The 16,106-nt window shown below is 30.9% G+C and overlaps 1 protein-coding gene across 2 annotated transcripts in view; it reads right to left on the reverse strand.

Annotated features, from left to right (window-relative positions):
* Positions 1-16,106, reverse strand: part of LOC127284996 (deoxynucleoside kinase) — a 421,619-nt gene that overhangs the window by 87,601 nt on the left and 317,912 nt on the right. The gene's annotated exons all lie outside the window — the stretch shown is intronic.

Below are 16,106 nucleotides of genomic sequence, written 5' to 3' on the forward strand. Positions count from 1 at the left end.
GTTATAGAATCGAATTTTATCTGCATAATTATGCATAATCTGAAAGTTTTTTAAAAATAAATCGTGACAAGAAAATTTTTCTTGATTAATCCCGGGCAATATTTTTGACGAAAGAAGTGATTTTATGTCATCTTTTACACTTCGTATTTTTTGCCATGCGGTCGTACCACGATTTCGACATTTTAATTAGTCACGCTTCTGGGACGAAATTTTATTGAGCCAGTTTGTCAATGAAACCACCACTTTCGAAGAAATCTTGACAATTTTTACCAGCTTGGACAATGCCAACCCAAGAAGCACGTAATATAACCTCAATATCAAGGTAATATTACATGTAAGATTCGTAATATAACGTTGTAATATTACAGTAATCTTACAATGTCCGCCTCAAAGTAATATTACCGGTAATGTTACTGTAATATTACGCGCTAATATTAAGGTAATATTACAGTAATATTGCAGTAATATTATACCGTAATATTAAGGTAATATTACAAGAGAATATTACAGTAATATTATGGGAACATTTCTTTACGAAAAAAATCTATCCATCCAGGGAATCGAACCCCGAACTCAAAGCACATGAGTCCAGAGTTTTACCAACAAGCCAAATTGACTTATAATATATTTACGTTTTTTAGGCTTTATGAATAACTCAAATCAGTCTGTAATATTACTGTAATATTACCGTTAATATTACAGTAATATTCCCGGTAATATTACCTTGAGGCGGACATTTTAAGATCACTGTAAGATTACTGTAATATTACAGCGTTATATTCGCGCAACATTTTCCTTTTTGGACATAACCTTTTTGTGATACTTAATTTTTCGCGAAAGTTTAACATTTTTTTTTTGGATTTGATTAAATGTTTACAAGACGTTACTTTCAAAATTTTTTCTTTAATTAAGCGTTTGAGAAACATTACTTTAAAAATTTCGAATTCTTAATTTTTGAAGAAAATTTCAACGTTATTATTACTTTTTTTGTCATTTTAAAGTATGTTAATTAGTTTTTAATGACGATTTAATGTGACAAAAATTGTTTTCAACATGAGAATTATTTTGACTACGCCTGTGTGGATGGACAATCTGATTTTCGCTATTGTTATCTACGGTACAATTTCAATCCTACTTTTCTTTGCGTCATTTTGGTAGTGAGTGACTTGACATTTAATTTTAATTTAATTTTAAATTATTTTTGACAATTCAATTAATTTAAAATTTTTTTTTTTTGCTTGAATGCACTTTAGAATGATCTGACCTTAATTGCCAGATTTTATTCCGGTTGTAAATGAACAAGTTTCGCCTACTGTTGCATCCTTGCACTATTTTGTATTTTCTATTTTTTTCTTTTTTTTTGTTTTGTCAAGCGATATTAGCAACGATATTCTAATTTTAATAGGAAATTTTTATTTTTATTTCGTTTTCGTCCTGTACGTCACAGAATTTTATATGTACAATTTGAGTGACATTTTGATTGTTGGATTCGGATATGAGATTTATTTTCAATAAGATTCTTATATTCTTGTCTTTGTTAGCTCGATGAGGTTCCGGATACTTTTATAAAAGTATTTTTATATTTTACATAATTTTATATAGCTATCGAATTTTTGAAATTCATTTTTAAATTTAAGATTTTTTTTTTTCTTCGCAATGGCTACTCAGGAACAGGTGGATGGTTTGAAAGCTGAACTCGAAAGGGCGGTCGCGCGTATTGAAGAATTGCAGACCTTGAATCCGGTTAATGCTAATCGTTTAGGCAGAATTCCGAAATTTTACGTTGAGGATCCGAGTTTATGGTTTATCCAGGTCGAAGCAGTTTTTTCGAACGCGAGAATTACGAGTGATAGAACAAAATCTAATGACGTTATAGCCGAGTTGGGTTCGGACGTTATTATGTGCATTCGTGATTTAATTAACGTCAATCCTCGTCCAGACAATCTTTACGATCTGATTAAGGCGCGAATAATAGGTTATTTGTCTGTCTCTTCTGAAGCGCGTTTGCGGCAGTTGCTTAAGGGTGATGTTTCTTCTGCAGGGAAACCATCACAAATCCTTAGTAGATTAAATAACTTGAATGATAATCGGTGTGGTACTGATATCATTCGATCTATTTTTCTCGACCAATTGCCCGTTCAACATCGTCCTATTTTAGCTGCGTCACAAATCGAGGATCTTACTAATCTTGCCACCATGGCTGATAAGATTTTCGAAACTGTTGAACTGACAACCGTAAATGTTGCTTTAACTAAGGTTGAAGATGCGCATACTTCGGACCTAGTGAAGAAGATTGATTTGTTGACCGCGCAGGTCGTTTCTTTGAAGCCTGAATCTCGTTTTCGCGATGGTCGATCTTCTGACAGAACTCGATCCAAATCAGGAAGAAGAGAGCATTTCAATTATTCGAATTCTAAGGATAGATGTTTTTGTCATAGAAAATTTGGAAAGAAAGCGAGAGATTGTAGGGAGCCGTGCTCTTGGGTTGATTATTCTAAGGACAACAAAAAAGATAATAAAAATGATGATATGGAAAACTAAATACCCCCTTCGTACGGAGACAATCGTGGTGGGTGTTTCTTCTCAACGTCTCCATGTTGTCGATCGTAAAACCCGGATGAAATTTCTTATCGACACGGGTTCATATATTTCTCTTATTCCTGTTAATAAGAAATCTAAAAACAAAGCGACAGAGCTTATTCTCTATGCCGCTAACGATACTTGAATTCCTACTTTCGGTGAAAGCAATTTGACATTAAATATTGGTTTGAGACGCGCAATTTCGTGGAATTTTTGTGTAGCTGCAGTCCCCTATCCCATAATTGGAGCGGATCTGTTGTCTCATTATGGCTTAGTCGTTGATCTTCGTCGACGAAGACTAGTTGATCCTCTTACTCAGGTTGAGGCCGTTGGTTTTTTGCAGAAAGCATCTGTTCTTGATGTGGCTACCATGGATCGAAAATCAACTTATGCGAAAATTTTGTCATCTTATCCCGAAATTACCAGTTTGGTTCAGCCTGAGCGTTCTCCAGCGTGTACTGTTTACCACCATATCATTACAGAAGGTTATCCAGTTTTTTCTCGTGCTCGTCGACTTCCTCCAAAGAAATTGAATTACGCTGAAAGAACTTTTCGAAAGTGGGAAAAGGCCGGTAAGGTTCGCCACTCTTCTGGCGAATGGGCTTCTCCGATCCATATGGCTCCTAAAGGAGATGATGAATGGAGGGTCTGTGGTGATTACCGCGGTTTGAATGCTGTGACAGATCCGGATAGATAAAGATTTTTTTGAAAAATATTAATAAACATGGGAGATATACAACATTGAAATTTTTAAACTTTTTTTTTTAAATTGCATAACTTTTGATGGGTAAAATATATCAAGGTCCACTAGGTCTCAAATTCTTCGTAAATAGACACACTTTTTACTAAAAAAATTGCTAAACAAAGTTACTGTAAGATTTTGTTGTTATGAAACAAAAAAATTTAATTTTGAGTTTTTGAAAAAACTCCATTTTTTTTTTGGTTCATATTTTTTGTGGAGGTAGAGTATACTTACCTCTAAATGCCCTGTAATTTTTAAGATGGGATCTGCATAACTTTCCGAGAAATAAATAAAAATTTACAACGTACCGCGTAGAATTCGTCCCATCGGCAGCAGCTAATTTAAATAGCAATTTAATTTCTTGATTGTCATTTATTATTAAGATTACTTCACTATTTTTGTTATAATAAAATAAATAGTTTTTAAATAAATAGTTTTTCCGTGTCTATGTATAGAATACATAGACACGGAAAAACTATTTGACAAGTATAACGTTTAACCTATGACAATAAATAACAAAAATAGTGAAGTAATCTTAATAATAAATGACAATCAAGAAATTAAATTACACCCTTAAATTTTATTTAATAAACAATTTATAAAAACATTACTAATAGTAAAATTTTTTAAAGTTTAACAAAATTTAATTTATAAAATTATAAAATAAGAATTACTTATTAAATTTAAATTGTTTTAAATAAAATTTTATTTTTATTAAAAACATATATGCTCATAAATAGTGAAAAGTAAAATTTACATGGGTTGGCTAATCAACTGGAAAATAGGGGATTCCCTTGTTGAAAAAAATTCGTTCGAGTCCCTAAGACATAACATTCGACATGCCCGCTGTGAAAAATTCATGCTGTAAGTTTCATGAGAATCAACGCAGGAGTGAAATGCGCTAAATAAAATCCTAAAATGGATTCAAATAAAATGCAACATTTCTATCCGTCGTGGATAAAAATAATCCATCGAAAGATTAAAATTACAAAACAAAAATTATGTTACTCAAAATAATTCTGGCTGAAATTTCAGATTTCTAGGTTGGCATCATTTTTAGAGTAATTATGTATTTTTTTTTTTTTTGCTTAGGGACTATTGGGAAATCTGTATACAGATACCTTGGCTTCCGCATGCCAAAGTTATGTGGGGTTGGTAAAAAAAAGGAGAACACTTTTCATTTTTATAAGCTAAAAACATATTTCCTTTATTATTTATTTATTACGCGATTACAAGCAATTTTTAATAAAATATATTAAATCTAACGTGTTATTTACGTTTAGTGATTATTATATTTCAAGTATTTGTGCAAAATTATTCGTTATAGGTTAAGGTTTCTTCTTTTTTAATACCTTTCAGTTTACTGTGATGACTTCAAAAAAATTTAATTTAATAAGGATAATTTACATAACCAGCATGTATTGTTAATTGTTATACACGGAATAAAGTTCGAAATAAGTTTTATTGGTACAACTAAATTATGTTTAACACAAAAAAATAATATTGTATACAAAATAATCTGTTTTGTTGTGACAATCATATTGTTTTGAAATACACAGAAAAAAGTTAGGCTCATATTTGTTGCATCTCAAAATGAGTTCATGTTAAATGACAGAACTTGGCGTCATTTGCCTGTCTCATTTCTGATGCGTATAAAATTGAGTATAAATTTTGGACTCAATTGGAGATTAGGTTTTTTCTGTGTACCAAACAAAATATTGTTTTTACAATCAGAAATCAAAATGAGATACAGGCGCAAAGCGCTAACATCGTATGGTTTCGTGGCTTTTAGGAGTAAGAGGTTAGCACATAATTCTAGCATATTTGATTTTTTGATTAATACTTGTGGAGGTGCTACCTGGACGGACGTATTGTCCCATCAACGTTGCGGGAACGGCCCGGTGGACCCTTCGGTCGGTTCCACTGGATCGTTCCCGTAAAGCGGACAAGACCGTTCTACGAAAGCGCCTATGGGCCACCTAAAGGCACGTACACATGTAGGCTAAATGTATCAAAATCGAGTTGAATTGAACCTCCCAATTCTATAACTCGTTTAGCGCTCGGCCGCACGCTCTATTGGTAGTCGGGTAGCAGCAAGGGAGCCAGTGACGCTCGCTGCTACCCGACTTCTAATAGAGCGTCCGTCCGAGCGCTAAACGAGTTACAGAATTGGGAGGTTCAATTGACGGCATGCATGCACGCGTGCCTGCAATTTTTCGGTATTTCATAGCATTTACGTTCTGGTACGTTTTCAACGTTTATGCCTGGACAGGCTGCAGATTTTATAAAGAAATATTTGTTTTTATTTCTTTAAATATTCTATAAAAAATAAACAAAGGGTTACAAGGTAAGTGACCATATTTTTTTAATGATATAATTAATTTTTATTTGTATAAATTTATACTCGCTTTCTGAAACATAACCTCAGAATGTATATAAAATAAATTACTTTATTATTAAAAACAATAATAATGTTTTAAGTCATTCATAAATAATATACATTTACAAATAAAAATTAATTATATCATTAAAAAATATAGTCACCTACCTTTTTACCCTTTGTTTATTTTTTATTGAATATTTAAATAAATAAATTCAAATATTTCATTATAAAATCTGCAGCCTGTCCAGGCATACACGTTGAAAAAATAACAGAACGTAAATGCTATGAAGGCGGTTCCAGAATAGGTGCAAAAGCCAAGTACAAGTGCAAGTCCAAATGCAAATCCCATGAGTGCAAGAGAGATAGATAGACTACCTATCTCTTTCGCACTCATGAGATTGACACTTGGACTTGCACTTATACTTGGCTTTTGCATCTATTCTGGAACCACCTTGAAATACCAAAAAATTGCACGCACGCGTGCATGCATGCCGTCAATTCAACTCAATTTTGCTACATTTAGCCTACGTGTGTACGTGCCTCTGGGTGGCCTATAGGCTCTTCCGTACCGTTCCGGATTTCAGTAGGCCAGGCACGTTGCCAGGCAACGTCCCTGCTTATGGTTGGTGGTGCGTAAATGGAAAGGTCCCACCGGAACGTTCCGGCAACGTTTATTTGTCTTCTTCAGGGAACCTTTCTATTTTTTTCTGTAACCGACAGAGGGCGACACTACTCGCTTCTACTAGTCTAGAGAAGAGATTTTTCTTGTTATCATCCGTGCTAAATTTGTTTCACTTTAAGTTTCTATCGCCAGATGGCTTTTCACTGCATGCTTTTATAAGCATTATAAATTGAATTACTAATTACATTATTATTAAGAAGATATTTCTTTTTTATTTTTTCTATCTTTTCTTAATTTATAAAATATAAACAAAAATTGATTTAAAAAACTCGAGAACATATCTTATAATTTAAATTAAATGGTACCAAAAATTATACTTCCAAAGTTTTATTTTAAAGCAAAAATGATTTAGACCATAATTTTAAGGGAAGTGATCGGTGAAATTTCAACTCATCGAAATTAATGTTGTTAAAGGGGGTCAATTTTTTTCTGGCATAATTTTGGATCTAAAATTATTGTGAATTATCAAAATTAAAAAGAAATTTTTTTTGATTATTTTCAAAATTTTATGTTTTGAAAATATTAAAATTTTTAAAAAAATTTACGATTGATTGTTCAGAATTATGAAAAAAGTCTACAAAAAAATTATCGATAAAAAATAATAAAAATTGTAAGAGAAGTTGAATTTCAAAGGAATAATAATAATTATTAACTGCAAATAAATTTACCAAACATTTGCGTAATTTCGCGGGAGAGTTAAGAGGGAAGTCTACTGTCACAAGGGAAAAAACAGGCCAATTTTCAGGATTTTTATCTAACAAAATATGACTCGTACATTACATTGAATTAAACCGTTATCTTTATTACATATACAAGTATTTGTAAAAAAATTTAAAGTTGAAATATTGAAAATTGCCGTCATGCCACTCCTTCAAGTGAAAATCCGTTTTTTTAGGTGCTCAAACGGTGTACCTGAAATCTCACGTATGGGTGATCTACAATAAAAAATAAAAATATGGTGATCATATGCATAGTATTGACTCTCGATTGACGGAGGATTTTGATAATAAAAAATTTTGGCACTAAAAAAAAATTCTTGGAATTTGTTCTATTTTTTTACCCGGAAAAAAAACTTCAAGAATTTTTTTTTCGGCGCCAAAATTTTTTATCTACAAAATCCTCCGTCAGACGAGAGTCAATACTATGTAGATGATAACCATATTTTGATTCTTTATTTCAGATCACCCAGACGTAAAATTTCATGTTCGCCGTTTGAGCATCTAAAAAAGGGATTTTCACTTGATGGAGTGCCACGACGTCAATTGTGAATATTTAGACTTGAAATTTTTTTTACAAATACTTGTATATATAATAAATAAGATGGTATAATTTAATTTAATGTACGAGTCATATTTTGTTTAAAAAAATCCGAAAAATCGGCCTGTTTTTTCCCTTGTCACAGTAGATTTCCCCCTTAAGGGGTTTCCTAAATTTTTTTGGTAAAAAAAATCGAATTTTTTTTTCAGTTTTTGATAGGAAAGTATGTTAAGAATGTGTGGTTAAATCATTAGATCGTAATTCGCTCATAATCTTAAGTTATTTAACAAAATACATATATGGGCATATCTCTAGAACCTTTAACTTTAATGTCCCTCGCATATATTTTGGTAATTTTAATAAATTTTTCGTTGGTTTTTGTTGGAAATATTAATGCTTGATACAATCAATCATTTCCAAAATATTCCACTTTAATTTATTAAATACATAAATAATTATTTCAATTTTAATACGCGATTTTTAACAATGTCTATTTGTCCTTAACCATACTTTCTGATGCTTTAAACGATATAGTTTTAGATTTAATAAAAATTACTAATTCTGAAATATGGTTTTTCAATGTTAATTAATCGGTGAACACATTTTCGCAGGGAAATTAATATTTTATTAATTGTGAAAAAATTTATAAGCTTTTAAAAGTTGTCCCTCACTTTTAACCTTTTCGACCGTAATCATCGTATTTATGATTTTTCTTTTATAAGACAAGCGGCACGTTAAAATAACTTATGGGAAATCAAAGATCAAGTTACTATAATTATTTTGAGACATAATAAATTGATGTGCTTCATGTCTTCAAAAAACTATTATAAGTTAAATAAACGAAAACACGCGTGGACAAAATTTGAAAACAACCGTAATACGAGTGATACTTGATGAAAATCATATAAAAGTATTCGAAAAGTACTTGTATATATTTTCACATGTGCCATTTAACATCCCGTGAATGTGCTTCGAGAAAAAATACTTTATTGCAAAGATAATGTAAAAATATTCATCAATTACGGTCGACCGTAATCGACCGAAATTTTTTAGAAAGAAATTGTTATGTACGAAGTTGCCGATTATAATTTTTTTTATAGAAACTGTCATTAATTATTAAAACCTGAAGGTTAAGTTTTAATGTTTATTTCGAGACACAAAAATGGATCCAAAAAAATTCATTCTGAAAAAAGATAAGATGCGAGAGAAAAGAAAAATAGAAAAGAAATTGGAAAGTTTACGAATATTAAATTTAAATAGAAAAAAGTCTATGAAAATCTCATTTCATCTCATTTCATTTATTAACGGGACATGCCCTTTCGTACAAAAGTACTCCTAAATTCTAATAGTTACGTAAGTAACAATACAAAATATAAAATATTAACTAAATCTAGGTAGGCGCTATAATGGTTAAAGTTCAGTATAAGTTTATACAGTAAAGAATAACATAAATCAAATCAAAGGAGAAGATAAATTTTGATAAATTGAATCTGCTTTACCATTATATCAATTAATTTAAAAAATAATTGTAAATCGTATGGTAAATTTTAAAAATTACAATTTTACATTTTTAAAACAATTCACTATAATAAAAATCTATTTTAAAATGTAATGTAAATATTCAAATAAAAAATTTATATATCTAGTTAATTTTTGACACATGCTTTTATACCCAGTGCATTATTTCAGTATTTTATTATTCATATAAATATTGAAAATATTAAACGAATTTTATTGCTTTTTAAAATTATAACACCTTAGAAAATTCCCTTCAACTGTTTTTTATCCTAAAAAGCAAACACCTGTTGAATATTTTTTTGTTACAGGTTAAAAATAATTCTCAATTTTAAATATTTATAACTTTTTGAAGACAACTTGTTTTATCTGTCCACTTGTATAATTGGAAAGCTTAGTTCTTGAAGTTTATGTAGACAGAGTTTCAATACTGTGCTCAAAAACAAAAAAAAATTTTTTTCTTATTGAAAAGTTAAAGGTTTCAAAGATATGCCCATATATATATATGCGTCTACAGATCGTATAATTAACCCTTTCGTGCCCACGATAAACCGAGCGAATGGATTTGCTTGAAATTCGTTACTCGGGGGTTATTGTGGTCTCTGATTACGAATTTAATGTCAGATTTAAAAAATTCAAAATGGCGGATCCAATATGGCTGACAAGTTTTTTAAAAAGTGTTTACATTGGCTCGAAATGTCCTACTCGGGGGTTTATGGGGTCGCTGATTACGAATCCGGTGTCCATTTTTCAAATTTCAAAATGGCGGATCCAATATGGCGGACGAGTTTTTAAAAAATGCTTGGATTTGCTTGAAATTTACTACTTGGGGGTTTCTGAGGTCGATGATTACAAATCTGAAGTAATATTTTAAAAATTCAAAATGGCGGATCCAAGATGGCGGAAAAATTTAAAAAATGCTTGGATTGTCTCAAAATTCTTACTGAAAGGGTTTATGGGGTCGCTGATTACAAATATGATGACGGAATTCGAAAATTCAAATATAAAAAAGGTTTTTTGGTTTGCTGATAATAAACCCGACATGGTCATGGACCCAGTACGGACAATTCATCATATTCATATCATTTCATCATTTTCGAGCAAATCCGATTAGTTTTAAAATTTTCGTCCGCCATATTGAATCCGCCATTTTGAATTTTTAAATTCTGACATCATATTCGTAATCAGCGACCCCAAAAACCACCGAGTACCAAGTTTTGAGTAAATGCAATTGATTTTTAACTTTCATGTCCGCCATTTTGAATTTTTAAATTCTGACATCATATTCGTAATCAGCGACCCCAAAAACCCCTGAGTAAGAATTTTCAAGCTGATTTAGTTACTTCTGCTTGACTCATTATAACCTTTTGATATCAAAACATTAAACGCTTTTTTCTCAAAACACTATATTTAAAAATGGTAACCAGTAGAACTCAAAAACCGTTTGACCGATTTCAAAAATTCAAGTTGCATTCGATTCAGTGGAAGTTTTTGCAGGTCCTATACCTCTAATATATTTAAAATATTCAATAATCAGGTTTTTGTGAGTGATTGATTGTCAAAAAAATGGTGTTTTTTCAGTTTTTGGGTTCCAAAGCTTGCCATTTTTTTAATTTTTGATTTTTTTTAATATCTCGAGGTTTAGGACCTGTATTAGGTTTTAAACTTTAAAATCACGTTTGAATTTTTTATTTTAGATGATTCTGCGATGAGCTACAGTGGTTACCGTAAAGGACCTTGATTTTGACCAGTGTACATAGCGACCTCTGTAGAAGGAGCATAATAATATTTTTTTAAATAGCAATTTTTTTTTTAAATAGTTCTTGACGTATATAGTAACATGTAAAAACTTTTGATCAATTATATTTTAAAACTTATGAGTACACGATCTTTTAAAAACCTTTTATTTTAGGGCAAAAAAATTTAGGAAACCCCTTAAGGGTCATGTCTCAGAATTTTCTTCTTTTTGTTTATAAGTAGGATTTTAGGTTTTAAATAACTGTACCAAATATGAATGAGATATTGTTATTATTTTTCAAGATATTTGCAATTTTTTAGTTAAAATAAAATAACACGTGAAAAAAGGAAAAAACAACGTTTGATTACAATCACTAAAAAGCTTAAAAAATCCAGCTTTACAGTGACAGTCGCGTCGCTTATTCACTAGTTTTGCTTGTCGCCGCGAATTTTCATTAAAAATACTTAAAGTACTACTTATAAACAAAACATATAAAAAAATCGGAGACATGAACCTTAACTCTGCTGCAAAATTACCCATTTTTTACTTGTTAGATAATTAATCATTTTACCAGTTCACATTTATATTATTCCCGAAATCCCCGTACAGGTTCGTTTAAGGTTCCTTAAATGTTCCTGCACAGGAACCTCAAAGGAACCTTGAAGGATCGTGTCAGGTTCCCCTGCAGGATATTGGAACAAGGAACCTGTACAGGTTCCACTGCAGGAACATTAGTAACTAATGTTCCTTCACATGTTCCTGTACATGAACCTCGATAAGAATTTCCATGTAAAGGTTCCTTTTACAGGAACACTTGTATGATCCTGCACAAGAAAATTGTTTATTTTTTCGATGCCAAGGAACATTTGCAGGAACCGTGAAAGGATCCCACGTATGAACCTTTGTAGTTCTTTTGCGGTAGTTTTTTGCCAATGTTCCTGTATGGGAACATATACTGTTTCCTATGTAGTTTCAAAAGTTTGAATAAAGGAACCTGTACAGGAACATGTAAAGTTTCCTTTTTACATTCGCACATTTTGCAGGTTCCTTTAGAGGTACATGTGAATGTTCCTATCGGGAAAGCCCTAATACATGTTCCTGCACAGGTTCCCATATTTTTTCACAGCTTTAATACAGGTTTCTGTCAAAATACATGCATTTAAAAAAGCCTTGTTGGTGTTCACATTTTTTTAATGTTTCATTCTGATTTAATTTTTACAGGGAAAGTTATATCTTATTTTCTGCTAAATATGCAATTGAGTTAAAATCATTTTTAATTGCAAAATTCATTTTTAAGTGAATATATTGATTAAATATAAATGTTATGATAATATTTCTGAATGAAACTTGTGATTCTTGTGATGATTTTGCAAGGTAAAATGGAAATTTAAAGTTTCATTTTTTAAACCAATTTTTTAAACCAATTTTTTAAACCAATTTTTTAAACCAATTTTTTAAGATTGGTTTATAAAAATTGTGCTGTTTAAGAGTTTTTTTGCAATTTTTTTATTTTAGAATTTTCCAAAGTTTATCAAATGTTAGTATCTTAAAACATTTTGTGTGGAATAATTAAAAAAAATTTTAAGTCAGGCATTTTTAAAAATTAGAAACAGATGTCTTACACGTACACAATCAAATTTGTCGAAATTATTTAAAATAAAATTTTTTTCGTGTCTTATTTTATTGCATGAATAATAAACAATAAACAATTTATTAAGATGTTGTTTTGTTTGGATTCATAATTTTAGTATGATGAAACTTTGTTTTGATAAAAATCCACAAATTAATCATTAAAAAATTTATTTATATATTAATGAGCTGTCACCCGTCGACAACAGGCATCCTCAGATATTATTTGTCATTCGTATAGAATTTTATACAAATAAAAATTTTATACTATAATTCATCAAATTTCTCATTCTTAAAAGTAATTTAAATAGTTCGAAGTTTTTATTCTTATTTATATACATTATTGTATACATTAATTTACTAGTACAAAAATAAATTTGGTACAGAACAAATAAATTTTTCATTCCTAACATCGAGGCAAACGCATACTGTCTGAATTTCAACTGTAGGTGCAGCTATTATTTCAGAGTTAATTCTAACAATTTTGAAGTATCTATTCGAAAATACTGCTATAGTTTCTAGCACCTGGAGTAGTAAAAATTCTTTTTTTCTATTGAAATCTACAATAAACGACACAATATTTCCATATAAGCCATTTAAGAGTTGAACAAATGTGTTGTCCGATCGTTTATTAACTTTAGCCGAAGATAAATAAACACAACCATTTTTAATCATTTTTTTGTAGCAAATTGCGGTATTTGATAACTGCAGTTTTTCAATCCACGAAGGATCTACAGTAGAAGTTGTCCCAAAATATCTAATTTCACCTAATTTAAAACTTTTTTGGACTTTTGATTTTTCTAGTTTATCAAAATACAATTTCGTTTGTCGTGAAGAATTTGAGTAAACTTGACGTTTAATTAATAAAAGGCTAAATTTAAGATTTATATGCCGGCATACCTGCAAATGAACACCTTTAGAAGCGTGAATCATTTTTAATATTTCTTTGTTACCTGATTCAAAACTGTAAGTACTATGTGCCCATAATGGCCCCCAATTATAAACGCAAGTAGCCACATGTAATAACAGGTGGATATTGAAAGTCATAGCAAATGCTGAGTACAACTTTTCATTGTCAGCTATAAATTGATGCAACAATTGATCAGCGTAGTCTATTTCTGCGACCGTAATTTTAGTTTGAAGAAGAATGTGAAGAGCCTCTACTAACAGAAGCCAGTGCAATACGTATTTTTCATCTAGGTACAATTTCATAATCGGTAAACTGTAGTAGAGAATCCAATTCTCCCATTCCCTGGCTTTCCAAAATTCTTTATCCTTTAATGTTCGAGTCAAACGGCCAACTTGACAAGGAACTTTCATGTTGAGCATAATATTATTTATTTCAGCTACTTGTTGTTTTGTAATTAAACTAGATGATTCAGCTTTAGTGTCGAACCAGATGTTTGCATATTGTTTACCAATTCCACTAAAAATGTGTAAAATGTCGGTATCAAATCCCTTGATGATATCAAATTTGTTTAGATGAATCAGTTCCGATGTTTTTTTAAATCCGAAGCAAGGCTTTTTCTCTGTTCCTTATTCTATGTGTTTCTTAGAATTCTCTGCATTTCGGCGAAGAATTGGTTCATCCAACAAAGGAAATTGGTAACTACCAGAATTTTCTTTTTTTTTCATTGCGAACCCATTGACCACGATGAAGGCACCAAGGGCATCCATATTCTCCATTAAATTGATGAAGACATTGCATGTCAGGTCTAGCCACAGAGTCTACATCACAAAGAAGACAAAAAAATTTTAAATCCTTTTCCTCCCCATCAATATTACACGGAACTCCTTTTACTGACAGTTCATTCATACCCTCTATGAATGGTTTTAAGAATACATTCATATCGGGTTTGTCTTTTCCAAACCATAACCCAACAGTTATTAATTCAGCGGTTCTGACGTTAATTGGTAGTTTATTTATTTGTAAGAATATTGGCCAAATTGAATATTTGGAACTCTGAAATAACGGTGCTACATCTGTATTGAAAATTGTTGTTGCGTAACTATCCTTATCAACAGGGGTTAACGATTTTAAGAAATTTTGGTACATTTTTCCATTGTAAATGTCTCGAATTGTATCTCCTAGGCACATTTCTCCATTCATAACACTTTTGTAGTATTCACTGTTAGAATTAATTACCTCAGCTATTTGTGATGAAACATCATAAAATACGAAATAGTTACTATAAGCAGGATCTTTTACGTTTACATCTATGTTACAAACATTGCACCTAATGTTGTTTGTTGAGCGCTCAAATGTGCCAATGTATGCGTGACATTCCGAACATAACCCATGAAAAATTGCATTAGTCGAAGGATTAAATAATTTGTCTATAAAATACCAAGTATCAGGTACAATAGGAAATAGAAATATTAGATTTATTAGTTTTTTTCTTGATTGTTCAAATCTTCCAATTCTTGCATATGATGACTTGTAATCTAAAGAGAAAAATGTGCTATTAAAAATATACATAAAATCTCTTTCAATTTTATTTGTTATTAGAGAGATAATTCGTTTTCTATCTAGTAATCACAAAAAAATTAAGCTGATAAAGTTAAAATGAAAGTAGCTCAATCCAAGCCAGTTAAAAAAGTGAAATCTACAGAATTCCTAAGTAAAAAGAACTTGTAACTTTCTAAATTCAATTTTTCTAAATAAAAATATGTTCTAAAATAAAAATTTATAAACTTTTATTAAGTAAAAGAGTTTTTATTTGTATGACAGAAACCTGTATTAAAGCTGTGAAAAAATATGGGAACCTGTGCAGGAACATGTATTAGGGCTTTCCCGATAGGAACATTCACATGTACCTCTAAAGGAACCTGCAAAATGTGTGAATGTAAAAAGGAAACTTTACATGTTCCTGTACAGGTTCCTTTATTCAAACTTTTGAAACTACATAGGAAACAGTATATGTTCCCATACAGGAACATTGGCAAAAAACTACCGCAAAAGAACTACAAAGGTTCATACGTGGGATCCTTTCACGGTTCCTGCAAATGTTCCTTGGCATCGAAAAAATAAACAATTTTCTTGTGCAGGATCATACAATGTTCCTGTAAAAGGAACCTTTACATGGAAATTCTTATCGAGGTTCATGTACAGGAACATGTGAAGGAACATTAGTTACTCATGTTCCTGCAGTGGAACCTGTACAGGTTCCTTGTTCCAATATCCTGCAGGGGAACCTGACACGATCCTTCAAGGTTCCTTTGAGGTTCCTGTGCAGGAACATTTAAGGAACCTTAAACGAACCTGTACGGGGATTTCGGGAATAATATAAATGTGAACTGGTAAAATGATTAATTATCTAACAAGTAAAAAATGGGTAATTTTGCAGCAGAGTTAAGGTTCATGTCTCCGATTTTTTTTATATGTTTTGTTTATAAGTAGTACTTTAAGTATTTTTAATAAAAATTCGCGGCGACAAGCAAAACTAGTGAATAAGCGACGCGACTGTCACTGTAAAGCTGGATTTTTTAAGCTTTTTAGTGATTGTAATCAAACGTTGTTTTTTCCTTTTTTCACGTGTTATTTTATTTTAATTAAAAAATTGCAAATATCTTGAAAAAT

The sequence above is a fragment of the Leptopilina boulardi genome, unplaced genomic scaffold (genome assembly GCF_019393585.1).
Source record: "Leptopilina boulardi isolate dan_hultmark-lab unplaced genomic scaffold, ZJU_Lbou_2.1 LbouV2_327, whole genome shotgun sequence".
Lineage (NCBI taxonomy): Eukaryota > Metazoa > Arthropoda > Insecta > Hymenoptera > Figitidae > Leptopilina > Leptopilina boulardi.